The sequence below is a fragment of the Physeter macrocephalus genome, chromosome 14 (genome assembly GCF_002837175.3).
Source record: "Physeter macrocephalus isolate SW-GA chromosome 14, ASM283717v5, whole genome shotgun sequence".
NCBI lineage: Eukaryota > Metazoa > Chordata > Mammalia > Artiodactyla > Physeteridae > Physeter > Physeter macrocephalus.
Window position 1 is genome coordinate 125,645,067 of NC_041227.1, and position 13,082 is coordinate 125,658,148.

Here is a 13,082-nt window from a genome sequence, read left to right on the forward strand (position 1 = left end):
ACCCCCCCCCCCCCCCGCTGCCAAAAGACACTTCTGAGGGGAAATGTAAGACTGAACTTGAAAATCGGGAGGAGGACACTGCAGCCTGGGCTTTAAACCACTCAGCCGTCAGCGGCCACTTCCCAGGTGGCTCTTGGATGCTGGCACCCCTCCCAGTACTTCCAACTTGAGCACCTCCACCTTCAGGAGATTTCCTCAGGGAGCTGAGGAGACCCGCGGGGCGGGGGGCCCACCAGCAGGATCTGGGCCAGACTGGGAGAGACACAGCAGGTGCAGAGAAGGGAGCCAGAGGTCAGGTCCAGAGACCACCCCCCCAAAAGGCATGAGCTGTGGGTGTAGGCAGTGGGGTTAGGTCCATCTGAATTAGGTCCATCTGGAAGGTGAGGGAAGCAGGGGGCAGCAAGACTTGAGTTCAGGGGAGGGGAGCGCCTGCAGCAAGTACTGCTTTGACACCGCTGGAGAGGCTCCCCTCTTGAAGGGACTCTCGCGTTAACGCTGTCACAACCGTCACTGCAGGGACAGGCCTGCGGCTGCAGGTGGAAACTACTAAGTCACCAGGTGGGGGCAGGGAAGTAAGAGGGAGGAGCCGAGCACATCGGCCAGAGGGAGGCCGCCATAAAGGACGAGCCAAGGGAGGCTGGGCTTTGAGCCCACTCCAGAGGGAAGGGCTTAGGGCTCCAGGTGTCCGAGCACGAACTGTCAAAATCATAGGCTGCCCACTAAGCATTGCAGACTCAGGGGTGACTCTGAGAAAGGCAGGCTGAAAAGTCAGAAATGTGAGAACAGGTATGAGCAGCCACACGCCATGGGGGGACAGATCCTACAGGTGAGTCAAAAACAAAAACAAAACTCAGAAAAATAAAGAGGTCCAGTGGTTAGGACTTTGATTTCACTGCCATGGGCCCAGGTTCAATCCCTGGTTGGGGAACTAAGATCCTACAAGCCTCATGGCGTGGCCAAAAACAAAAAAAAAAGAAAAAAGAAAAAGAAAGAGAATCCAGAGTTACTGCACTACATTATTTTAAATGTCCACTTTTGATAAAAAAATTATGAGACATGCAAACAAACAGGGAAGCATGAACCACATCCAGGGAAATACAGCAGTGGCTCTGTGCCCTGATGTTGCGGTTCGTTTCCAGGCAGCTCTTAGAAATCTGTTCAAAGAACAAAAGGATAGAGAAACTGTTAAAATGACAAATTGTATGTTATGTATCTTTTACCACTATTTTTAACCTGAATATGGGAGGGAAAAAAAAGAACTAAAGGAAACTATGTTCAAAGAATTAACGAAAACGTGATGACCACTCGACAAATAGTTTTAGGAGAGAAATAGGAATGATCATTCTAGAGATTAAAGGTAAAATAACTGAAATGAGAAATTCACAAGATGGGCTCAACAGCAGATTTGAGATCATAGAAACAACCAATAACTACCTAGAAATGGAACTGCTGATTTACAGAGTAGGTGTATGTTTAACTCCGTGAAGGAACTTTCAGGAAATTAGGAGAGTTCTGCTTGTTCCACATCTTTGCCAATACTTAACCATTTTCAGAGCCTTAATTGTATTGGATGTGAATCAGTATCTCATTGTGGTTTTCACTTACAATGTGATGGCAAATGATGTTGCCCAGGTGTTGATGTGCCGACTGACCTGTATCTATAGCCTGTATCTTCTCTTGTGTGATATTTGCTTTGGTTGTTTTGCCCATTTTTGAATGGATTGTTTTTTGATTGAATGTTAGTAATTCTTTATATATCCTGGGTTCAAGCCTTTTGTCAGATGTATGTTTTGCAGATATTTTCTCCCAGTTGGTGACATGCCTTTTCACTTTCTGAATGACGTAGCATGGACTGGGTAATTAGAAATTTTCAAAATTGACAAAATCGTAGTCACAGTGGGAAACTTCAACACGCATCTCAGGAACGGGCAGATCAAACGCACCAAAAATAAAATAACTCCATAAAGAATTTCAATAGCGGCTAGTGGCAGCTGCTCTGATAGGCTTCATGAATTCTCAGTCTATACAGAGGTGCCCAGTCATCCAAGACCCAAGGGCTATTTATATCGCACTCCCACAGAATAAATCTCAAAGTCAAAATACGAGTTTAAGCCCAGTTTGGCAAATTCTTCTTCTTCTTCTTTTTTTTTTTTTTTTGGCAAATTACTCTTTAAACGAGACCATCCAGTGCAGTAAGGATATAGGAAGATGATCTGTCCTATCCATCTTTGGCATATATATAGGTCCACCCTTTTGGAGGATAACTTGGCAATATATATCAAAATTACAAATGCATGCCCTTTGGCCCAGTTATTCCACCATCTGGAACCTATGCTGCTGAAACATTTGAACACCTGCGCAAATATATGTGGTCAAGAATGCTTTTGAAGGTGACATTAGGTGTGGCAATGCAAGTGGCAAAAGTTTCGCAATCTGGTTCCAAGCAAGATGTCTCCCACCCATCTGTGGACCTCCCCTGGTGAGCTCCCTGACATTCCCTTATGCCCACTTCCAGGGAAAGGGCAGCCCTAGTCATTGAGACTGGTTTGACTATTTTGTTAAATGTTCTCTGAGCTGATCGTAATAGAATCACGAGAAGTACACAGCGCACAACAAAGTTTCCTTCCGTATCTGTTATGAGCCCTCAAGGCTCTTCACAATACGATCCCTGCCTATGTTCTACCGCGCCCCCCCGCCCGCCCACACCTGCCAGTTTCCAGCAGCCCCTCCAGCTCCATGGAATTCCTAACTCACCTTTGATCAACTTGGACTGCTTCATGCCTTCAGGTCCTCAGGCTCACCTTCCCCTCAACTGAGTGCTCTCGCCTCCCCTGCTTCATGTCTTCACCCCCTTTCCATCCTTCACAAGCCACAGCTCCCGCATCCCCACGTCACTGCTTTGCACAGCACGGCTCCACCTGATTTGGGTGCCATGCCCTCATCTCCTCAGCCCTCTATGCCAACTCCAGCTGGAACTGTAGTCATGATACAGTCATCTGTCTTCCCCACCAGACAACAAAGTCCCATCTTCTATGACTTAGGTTCCCCATAGGGATAATAGTGCCTGGCACATGGAGTTTCCCCCCCAAAAATATTTCTAAGATAAACAGTTGGGCTTCCCTGGTGGCACAGTGGTTAAGAATCCCCCTGCCAATGCAGGGGACATGGGTTCAGTCCCTGGTCCGGGAAGATCCCACATGCCGCGGAGCAACTAGGCCCGTGCGCCACCACTACTGAGCCCGTGTGCCGCAACTACTGAGCCCGAGTGCAGTAACTACTGGAGCCCGCGCGCCTAGAGCCCGTGCTCAGCGGCAGGAGAGGCCACGGCAATGAGAAGCGCCTCAACGAGGAGTGGCCCCTGCTCACCGCAACTGAAGAAAGCCCGCGTGCAGAAACAAAGACCCAATGCAGCCAAAAAAAAACAAATAAATCTAAAAAAAATTTTTTTAGAAATAAACAAACAAACAGCTAATCACATGAATGCAGAGAGAGGAGCAGGAATTCCCTGGCGGCCCAGTGGTTAGGACTCCGCACTTTCACTGCCGAGGGTGCAGGTTCAATCCCTGCTTGGGGAGCTAAGATCCCGCGGTGCAGCCAAAAAAAAAAAGGGAGAGAGGGAGAGGAACAAGAGTGGGGCACTCGTGCATCAGGGAACAGTAAGGGGACCGTCTGAATAATAGAACCTGGGGAGATGGATAGATTACACCTTTCAGCGGGCTTCCATCCACACCGATGATCAAGCTAGCTGAATTCAGAGCTTCGGGGGGAGGCACGCTTGCAAAGAGCAAGTTTGTTTTCCTTTGGGAGCTGCTGGACGTTCAGTTAACCTCTGTAATCTCCGAAAAGCAGCACAGACCCCAATCTGCACTTTTGTGTGCTCTGCAGCTGACTGGGGGTGGGGATGGCAAATGCCAGCCTTGGTTCGGAGCGTTAAAGAGAAAACTATTAAAGCAGCATATTTTTTAGAAGAGCGAGTACAAAGAAGAATTACAAGAAACCCCCTAAATTACAAGTGTGGGTTACAGTAATTGCTAAATTACAGAGTTCCAACTTTGTTAGACACACACCCGCTCAGCTTCCAGTTTTCAAGGGCTGTCTCGAGCTGATAAAAGCCAAAAAACTCAGTGGGAAGTCTGGCAGGGAGCTGAGTGGGGCCTTGGGAGCCCCCATTACGGGCGACGCTGGAATGCAGAGATGGGCCAGGACCAGGGAAGTTTCTGTTCTGTAATAGCAAATGCCTGTGGGGGACAGTGCAGCCTGCGCTGGGGTTTGCAGGCAGACCTGGGATGTTGGCCTTTTTTGACTACAGTAAGTCCCCTGCATACGAACAAGTTCCATTCCGAGAGCGCGTTTATAAGTTCAATTTGTTCATAAGTCCAACAAAGTTAGACTAGGTACAAAAAATAAAGAAAACATTTTTAATCTCACAGTACAGTACTGTACCTTGAAAAGTACACTAGTCCCAGCTACACCACCGCTGCTTTTACGCTTGCTTCCAACATCTTGGGCTTGAAATAAAGATACTGTACTACTGTACTCTATACAGCACTGTACAGTAAAGTACACAAAAGCACAACCACTTGTAGAGGATGCACGCACGTGACAACGTACGCCAGACACATAAACTAGCTTACGTGATTCGACATGGGAAGGCAGTTTCGCGTCTTTGAAAGTTCACAACTTGAAAGTTCATATGTAGGGGACTTCCTGTACGTGGAAGCAGCAGTGGCCTGTGGCCAATTGATTTGGAAATACTGAGAATTTTTCCAGGGTCTGTGAAGGCACTGGATTCAGGCCGGACTCCATCATTATTTTCACCATTCCCACCTGTAACATCTAAAGTTTCAAGGATAAGTTCTCTCCTCCCCTGAGAATTACCACCCATCTCTGCACACCAGCGGTCTCCTGTTGAATATCACGGCCCCCCCTCCACATACCGTGTTCATATCCTCGGCGGCTCCGGACACACCAGCTACATACAGGTGTGCCCCGCCTACATTGTTCCTATAGACACACATTATGCTTTTCATGCTGTCTCCAAGGGAAAGGGAAAGACCCTTTCCCTTTCTTAAGGGAAAGACCTGATCCCACCTTCAAAACATTTAAAGTGAGTGGCGAGGTGAACCTAAAACTTCGTCAAAGCCCAGACGCAGCTCACCTGCATATTAGATTGACAGCCCCTCATGGTCATGGCCTGATGGAGGAAGGGGCAGGTTCCTTTTCCAGGGAAAATATATCTATTTTACATACTACTGTTTTTTTACACACGATATATGGAGTAAATAAAAAATGACATGCAGGGTTTCCCTGGTGGCGCAGTGGTTGAGAATCCGCCTGCCAATGCAGGGGCCACGGGTTCGAGCCCTGGTCTGGGAAGATCCCACATGCCATGGAGCAACTAGGCCCGTGAGCCACAACTACGGAGCTTGCACGTCTGGAGCCTGTGCTCTGCAACAAGAGAGGCCGCGATAGTGAGAGGCCTGAGCCCCGCGATGAAGAGTGGCCCCCGCTTGCCACAACTAGAGAAAAGCCCTCGCACAGAAACGAAGACCCAACACAGCCAAAAATTAAAAAAAAATAAATTAATTAAAAAAAAAAAAGAATTCATTAAAAAAAAAAAATGACATGCAGGGAAGTCCCTGGCAGTCCTGTGGTTAGGATTCCACGTTTCCACTGCAGGGGGCATGGGTTCTATCCCTGGTCAGGGAACTAAGATCCCGCATGCCACCTGGTATGGCCAAAAAAAATAAAAACACCGCCAAAAATTAAAAAATAAATAAATTAATTAAAAAAAAAAAAGAATTCATTAAAAAAAAAAAAATGACATGCAGGGAAGTCCCTGGCAGTCCTGTGGTTAGGATTCCGCGTTTCCACTGCAGGGGGCATGGGTTCTATCCCTGGTCAGGGAACTAAGATCCCGCATGCCACCTGGTATGGCCAAAAAAAATAAATGACATGCAAGGAAGCAGGTCACATGCGGAAGGGTGGGGGAGAGGTTCAGGTCACAGCTTCTCCTGAAGGGCTGCCAAGTGGAGCCCAGCCCCACACTGGGTCCTTGCCTGCTTCTCAAGACTAGCACCTACACGTCGGCCCCCTCTAAACCATCCTAGCCCCTAAGGAAGTGGCCTTCTAGGCACCTTTAAATGAAATCCTAGGACATTTCCACGACTCCAACAGACTTCTGCCCTCATGAGGCTTCTGCTCTAGTGCAGGAGTCTTGGGACCTGTGAAGAGTGTAGTCAGCCAGTGTCCCCCCGAATCCAAGTCTACCGGAACCTCAGAATGTGACCTTATTTGGAAATGGGGTCATTGCAGATGCACTTAGTTAAGTCAAGAGGAGGTCCTACTGGCTTCGGGGGCCCTAAATCCAATGACAGGTGTTCTTATGAGAAGAGGAGAGACACACAGCATAGACAGATGCAGAGACTGAAGGGGCGCTGCCACAAGCTACATGATGCCAGGAGCCACCAGAAGCTGGAAGAAGCAAGGAAGGATCCTCCCCTAGAGCCTTCGGGGCGGGTGGGCTGGGAGGTGGGGGGGACAGGCAGGTGGGGGGGGCTGGGCCCTTGTCCCCTCCTTCCACCAGGCAGCTCAGTTCTCTTGTTGTTGTTTTTTTTAAATTGAAGTATAGTTGATTTATACTATTGTATTAGTTTCAGGTGTATAGCAAAGTGATTAGGTTATACACACATATACGTGTATATCTATATTCTTTTTTTTCAGTTCTTTGCCATTATAGGTTATTACAAGATAGTGAATATAGTTCCCTGTGCTATACAGTAGGACATTGTTGTTTATCTATTTTATATATAGTAGTATGTATCTGTTAATCCCATACTCCCAATTTATCCTTCCCCTCCCTTCCCCTTTGGTAACCAGTTTTTCTTTGTCTGTGAGTCTGTTTCTGTTTTGTAAATAAGTTCATTTGTACTATTTTTTAGATTCCACATATAAGTGATATCATAAGATATTTGTCTTTCTTTATCTGACTTACTTCACTTAGTATGATAATCTCTAGGTCTATCCATGTTGCTGCAAATGGCATTATTTCATTCATTTTTATGGCTGAGTAATATTCCATTGTATATATATATACCACATCCTCTTTATCAATTCATCTGTTGATGGACACTTAGGTTGCTTCCAGGCCTTGGCTTTTGTAAATAGTGCTGCTATGAACATTGGTGTGCATGTATCTTTTCGAATTAGCGCGCTCATCTCTTCCAGATACGTATTATATATGCCCAGGAGTGGGATTGCTGGATCATATGGTAGCTCTATTTTTAGTTTTTTAAGGAACCTCTGTACTGTTTTCCAGTTCTGTTGTGTGTTATAACCAGGTTTGTGGGTTACATTTTATTTTATTTTTAACTTTTAAAAATATTTATTTATTTTATTTTTGTTTATTTTATTTTTGGCTGCACTGGGTCTCTGTTGCCATGCGTGGGCTTTTCTCTAGTTGCGGCGAGCGGGGGCTACTCTTCATCGTGGTGCACAGGCTTCTCATTGTGGTGGCTTCTCTTGTTGCAGAGCACGGGCTCTAGGCACGCGGGCTCAGTAGTTGTGGCGCGTGGGCATCAGTAGCTGTGGCTCGCGGGCTCTAGAGCGTAGGCTCAGTAGTTGTGGCGCACGGGCTTAGTTGCTCCGCGCCATGTGGGATCTTCCCGGACCAGGGATCGAACCCGTGTCCCCTGCATTGGCAGGCGGATTCTTAACCACTGCGCCACCAGGGAAGCCCTACATTTTATTTTAAAACCCAGCATTAGATACAGCTCAGGACAAGAGAGACTGCCCACACACACCTTAACCCGCACCCAATACACACTGTCTTTCCTGCACATATGTGACTTTATAATCACAAGAGGCCAAATCAGCCAGCTCAGCGTCCCCCAGGAGCCCTCTGTCATGTCAGAACCCAGACCTCCTCACCCCTCTTATCAGAGCTCTTTTCCAGAAGTCACACCCAAAACTTGGGTTGCCACACAAGACACAGGACACCCAGTTAAAGCTGAACTTTGTGTACATAATGAATAATAGTGTAGTGTAAATCCCCTGCAATATTTGGGACATACGTATACTAAAAAAAAAAAAATCATTTGTGACTTACCTGAGATTCAGATTTAACTGGGCGTCCTGCATTTCTGTTCACTGAATCGGGCAGCCCTAGGAACTCGGCTGGGAGGTGCCCATTCCCCCCCCAACACACACACCCCACCCCACCCAGTCACCCCTCCCACTCCCTCAATCTCTCTGTGCCTTCCAGGGACCCCGTGGCTTTGCCAGCCCTGCTCTCAGCAGCCTCTCCCAAGGCCCTCATGGATTTGGGCTGCTTCTTACTCCAGGACAGGCGCCCCTCCGCTCTCACACCACATCCTGCCGAGGTGCAGGGGCCCCCTCCCTGCACCCCCATCACCCAAGGAGTACACCTGGAGCCACATCCGCCGCTGTGAGACGGGCCTGCTCCAGGCCCAGTGGGGCTGAGAAACAGACATTTTGTTTGAACACTCATTTTGCAAATTGTGCTAAAATACACATAACATAAAATCTACCATTTCAGCCATTTAAAACTGTACAGCTCAGTGGCATTAAGCACATTTGTGCTGTTGTGCAACCATCACCACCATCCTCCTCCTGAACTTTTTCTCTTCCCAAACTGAAGTTCTGTCCCCATTAAACACTCCCCGTTGCCCGCTGCCCCAGCCCCTGGCACCCACCATTCTAGCCAAGGATGTTCTGAGGGTAGGAAATTCTGCAGACGCCCAGCCAGGACGAGGCTGAGCAGGATGCCATCTGGTGCGTATCCCCAAACCCCACCCCCCATGGGGCCCCTGATGGGAGGCAGAGGCTGATCCTAAGCGGTACCCACACTGGCTGGGCCGGCGAAGTCGCCCCTGGGGTTCCCTGAGCGTCCTGGCCCTAGACTCAGCTCCTCCTGGATGGTGTCCTTGGCGTCCCTCCCACGTGGCCACTCCACATGGCTGTTCCCTTCAGGGGACTTAATATTTTTCCATGGAACGGGCTCTGATGACGTTACTAATCAGGGAGACGGAGAGGCCACGGCTGTTCTCCGTGCGCCGGGACTGCGTGATGCCTGTGCCCCTGCTACCCAAGAGCGGGGAGGGGGAGGGGGAAGGGGGGAAGAGGGGGAGTAAAGGGGAGGGGGTGGATGAAGAGGAGGAGGAGGCGTTGTGGGCAACGGGCAGCAGCTCCCTGGCAGTGCAGACTCTCCAAGTAATTAGTTTTTAAATCACGCAGATGGTTCAAGACCCACTCACTCTGGGCAGCTTTATTTACACTCCCTTTTTATTCTCACTATTTACAGTCGTCCTCTCTGAACTGGAAGGAAGATGTTTTCTCCGCCGGCGTCTTGGCGTTCCTGCAGCTCTGATTTCTCCAAGGCCCAGCGGAACCCCCTGCTTGCCGGGGAAGCAGCTGCTGCGCAGCTGGACAGGGCTGCCCACAGGACCCTCAAGGGCTGCCCAGGCCCCCGAGCGTGGAGGATGGCCTGTAGCAGGCGTGGCCCCAGAGCCAGTCCTGGGAGCGCGGGGCAGAGGCTCGGAGGCGAGCCCACGGGGGCTCACACAGACCCCGCTCTGGCTCTGGCTCTGGCTGGCCGGACCTGTGAGAGGATGAGTCCCACCTCCAGGGGTGCGGGGAGGAGAGCCTGGTGCGGGCGGGCGCTCGCCCTGCAGTGCTTGGCCTGGGAGAGAATCGGCCCCCATCGCGGCCTGGCCCCCGACCTCTCCCCACCTTCCAGGCTCTCTGGCCTCCTGGTTCCTCCAACTCTGAGCTCCCTCGTGTCTCAGACCTTTGCACAAAGGAGGACCTTCCTGATGTCGCCCCAGAATGGGTTGGGTCCCCCCATTATATGACCCTGCAGCCCCGAAGTTCTCCATGCAGCACTTACCATCACGGACAATACATAACCATCGGGCCCTTGGGGCCTTCTTCTCTGGCGTTTTCCGGATGGCCTATGTTGTACGTGCTAATTTTGTAGTCAGAAAGTAGCGTTTACAAATGAGAAGGGCACACCCATAAATACAGATCCAAAAGGAGAGCCCTGAGTTGGCTGATTTCCATCTGGCTTCCTCCCCAGGTGGAGCCTACCTGCCTTGGGTCCTCGCCGGATGCATACGAGGCAAAGTAGGTCTGGGCAAACCCAAAGGCTACCTGTTGATTTTCTGGCTTGTCCAAACCCTGCAGCCCAGAGCGGGGGAGGAGGTGCCACAGGACACCTGGGCCTTGCAGCCCCACTGGGACATCCCAACCCAACGCCCCCCCCGCCAGCAGGTGCTCAGGCCAGCAGGAGGCTGTGGCCCATCCTTGGGGTCTCCTGTTCATCCCCCTGGGACTTCTTGGCGACAGCCCAGCCTGGATCTTGAGGTCCTTTAGGAGCCCCTTGGGCCCGGGAGCCTGAGGCCAGGGCTCCAAGGGGCAGGAGAAGGTGGTGTGGGGTCTATGCAGGGACAAACTCATTTAGTCTTCCCAGGATCTCCCTGGTTTTAGCACGGGGAGTACTGTGTCCTTGGAAACCCCTCATTCCCAGGCAAACTGGGACATTCAGTCACCTGGTTCTAGAGCAGGGGATTTGATTGGTTGGGTAGAAGGCGGGAGAACTCATCACTGGGCCTTCCTGGGCTGCCCTTGGATGGGAGGTGCAGATGAGCTGGGCGGAGATGATGGCCCGGCCCTCCTTGGTCCCGGAGTCAGGCGGGCTATCGAGGTGACAGCAGTGTAAGGGTCAGGGAGCCGGCTGGACATGGTAAGCGGGCCCCTAGGAGGAGGAGCAGGGTTTCTGAGCTGAGAGCAGGGCTTGGAGACGGTGTCAGCCCCGGAGGGTCAGGGCCAGAGAGAGAAGCTGCTGGACAGGCATGGCCGGCAGGGGTGGCAACGGGGATGGTTTCAGTCTGGAGGAGGAATGGGGTTTTCAAGTGCAGGAACTGCCAAGAGCTACGGACGAGGAATCGAGGGACTGGGCAAAGCTGGCAGAGCCAGGAACACCTTCAGATGCGGCCCAGCAGGGTCGCGGCCCCGCGCGTGCGCCAACCCTCCCCTCCCCTCCCCTCCCCTCCCCTCCTGAGCCCACAGCAGACGTGGGGGTCGACGAAATGCCTCGGATCCTGGAAGCAGAGGCTCCGTGCGGCCACTGCCCACCGGCTCATTTGGAGATGAAATCCACTTGCCTTCTCCAGAATGAGCCAACCTGCCTGACCAAAGGGCCCAGGGGGCCCCGAGGGGCTGAGACAATCCTGAGGCCACCCGACTTGCTGGTGGCAGAGCCTCGAGCCCAAGTCACAAGTCCCAATTCAGGGCTTTCCTGCTCCCCACCTCGGCTGCCTGCCTTGTCCTGAAGCCTGAGACGGGGTGGGGGCAGGCATGGGGGGGTATCGTGGGTTGAACAGTGACCCCTGACTCCCCAAATTCATGTCCACTTGGAACCTCAGAATGCGGCCTTATTTGGAGACAAGGTCTTTGCAGATGTTAAGGACCGAGATGAGGTCACCCTGGATTAGGGCGGGCCCGAGATCAAATGAGAGACAGAAAGAGACACAGAGGTCCCGTGAAGACGGAGGCAGAGATTGGAGTGATGCAGCCACTGAAGCTGGAAGAGGCAGGAAGGCTCCTCCCTGGACCTTCAGAAGGAGCCCGGCCCTGCCCACACCATGACCTTGGACGTCTGGCCTCCAGACTATGAGAGACTCCATTTCTGTTGCTTTAATCCCCCCAGTTTGTGGTGATTTGTGACAGCAGCCCCGGGCCACCCCTCCACGAGGGAGAAAGGGGCTGGCGAGGCCTGCACACAGCTAAGAATCTGGACCCGGACCCCCGGCCTCACTCCCAGGCTCTCGGGATGCAGAGAAAACCTCGCACGGCAGCCTCTTATATTCTAGTGTTTTGGGGGCCAAGTTCTCTTGGAATAAATTGGTATGAAATTATTGTCAAATATCGACCGGCTCATAGAGCTCACTGCAATAGATTTCAATTTTAACAAGAAAAACATTTCCAGGGATACAGTAATAGAAGCAGCTCACAGCACTGCCCTGTGGAAACCCTGCAAAGCCTCCTTGTAATGAATAAATTAAGATTCTCTGTTCTCTTTTCAATCATCCCCTTAAATCAGTGCTTCTAAGTCCCTGAAACCTTTCTTCCCCCCCGGAAAGGAGATGAACCAGTTGCCCAGCGATCACTTTCACGCTGTCTTCACACTCATCTGCACTTCCGGGGTCAGAAAAGAGAAAAAACTCCCCACTCCAGAGCCTTGGGGGTTTGCATTTGGAACATTTATTTCAGGAAATACATTTTCAACACTGTTATTTATACAAAAAGAGACGAATTTCTCAAGAGGCACATAGCGAAAGGCCACTGTGGAACAGATCCCCGGGAAACTAACAATGTTTCAAAATCTGGCTACAGAGAAGGAAAGCGAAGGCATCCCTGGACGGAGGCTGGGACCCCGACGCTGGAGACAGACGCGTCCTTCAACATCTTGGTTTTGGCAAAAATGGCAAGTCGGCAAGTAAACTGTTTCGCTAAGGGGTCCTTTCTCTCTTGGGAGGGGAGGGAGCAAACACGCAAAGCAATGACACTCGCACGCACGCGCACGCGTGCACACACACACACACACACACGCTCGCGCGCACGTGCCAGGTCAGTCTGCACCCACCCCTCCCACCACATTTCTCACCAAGCCAGGGGTCTGCGGACGGCCGTGCATCTCCCCGTGTCTAATCTCACAGGCCTGAGCCGTGCAGACGTGAAGCCCGCTCTGCAGCCCAGCAGTGGGCCGTGCACACCTGACCCCTGGCCAAGTCCCTCTCTGGGGGTCGTTATGATGGGCTCCGGGGTGGGGGGTGGGGGTGAACAGAGGCCCAGGCAAACTTAGGGCGACACAAAGTCAGGCTTCCCTGGCCTCCCACCTCCCTGGTGGCAGCATCAGCACGGCCTGGGCTGGGAGGGCTGAGTGTGCATCTGGGGTGCCCAACTGGGCGTTCACTTAACCAGAGCATCTTGGCCCAGTGGATGTCTAAACAGACAGACAGACACAGGCTTCCCCAGTCACGCGGGGGGGGGGGGGGGGGGGC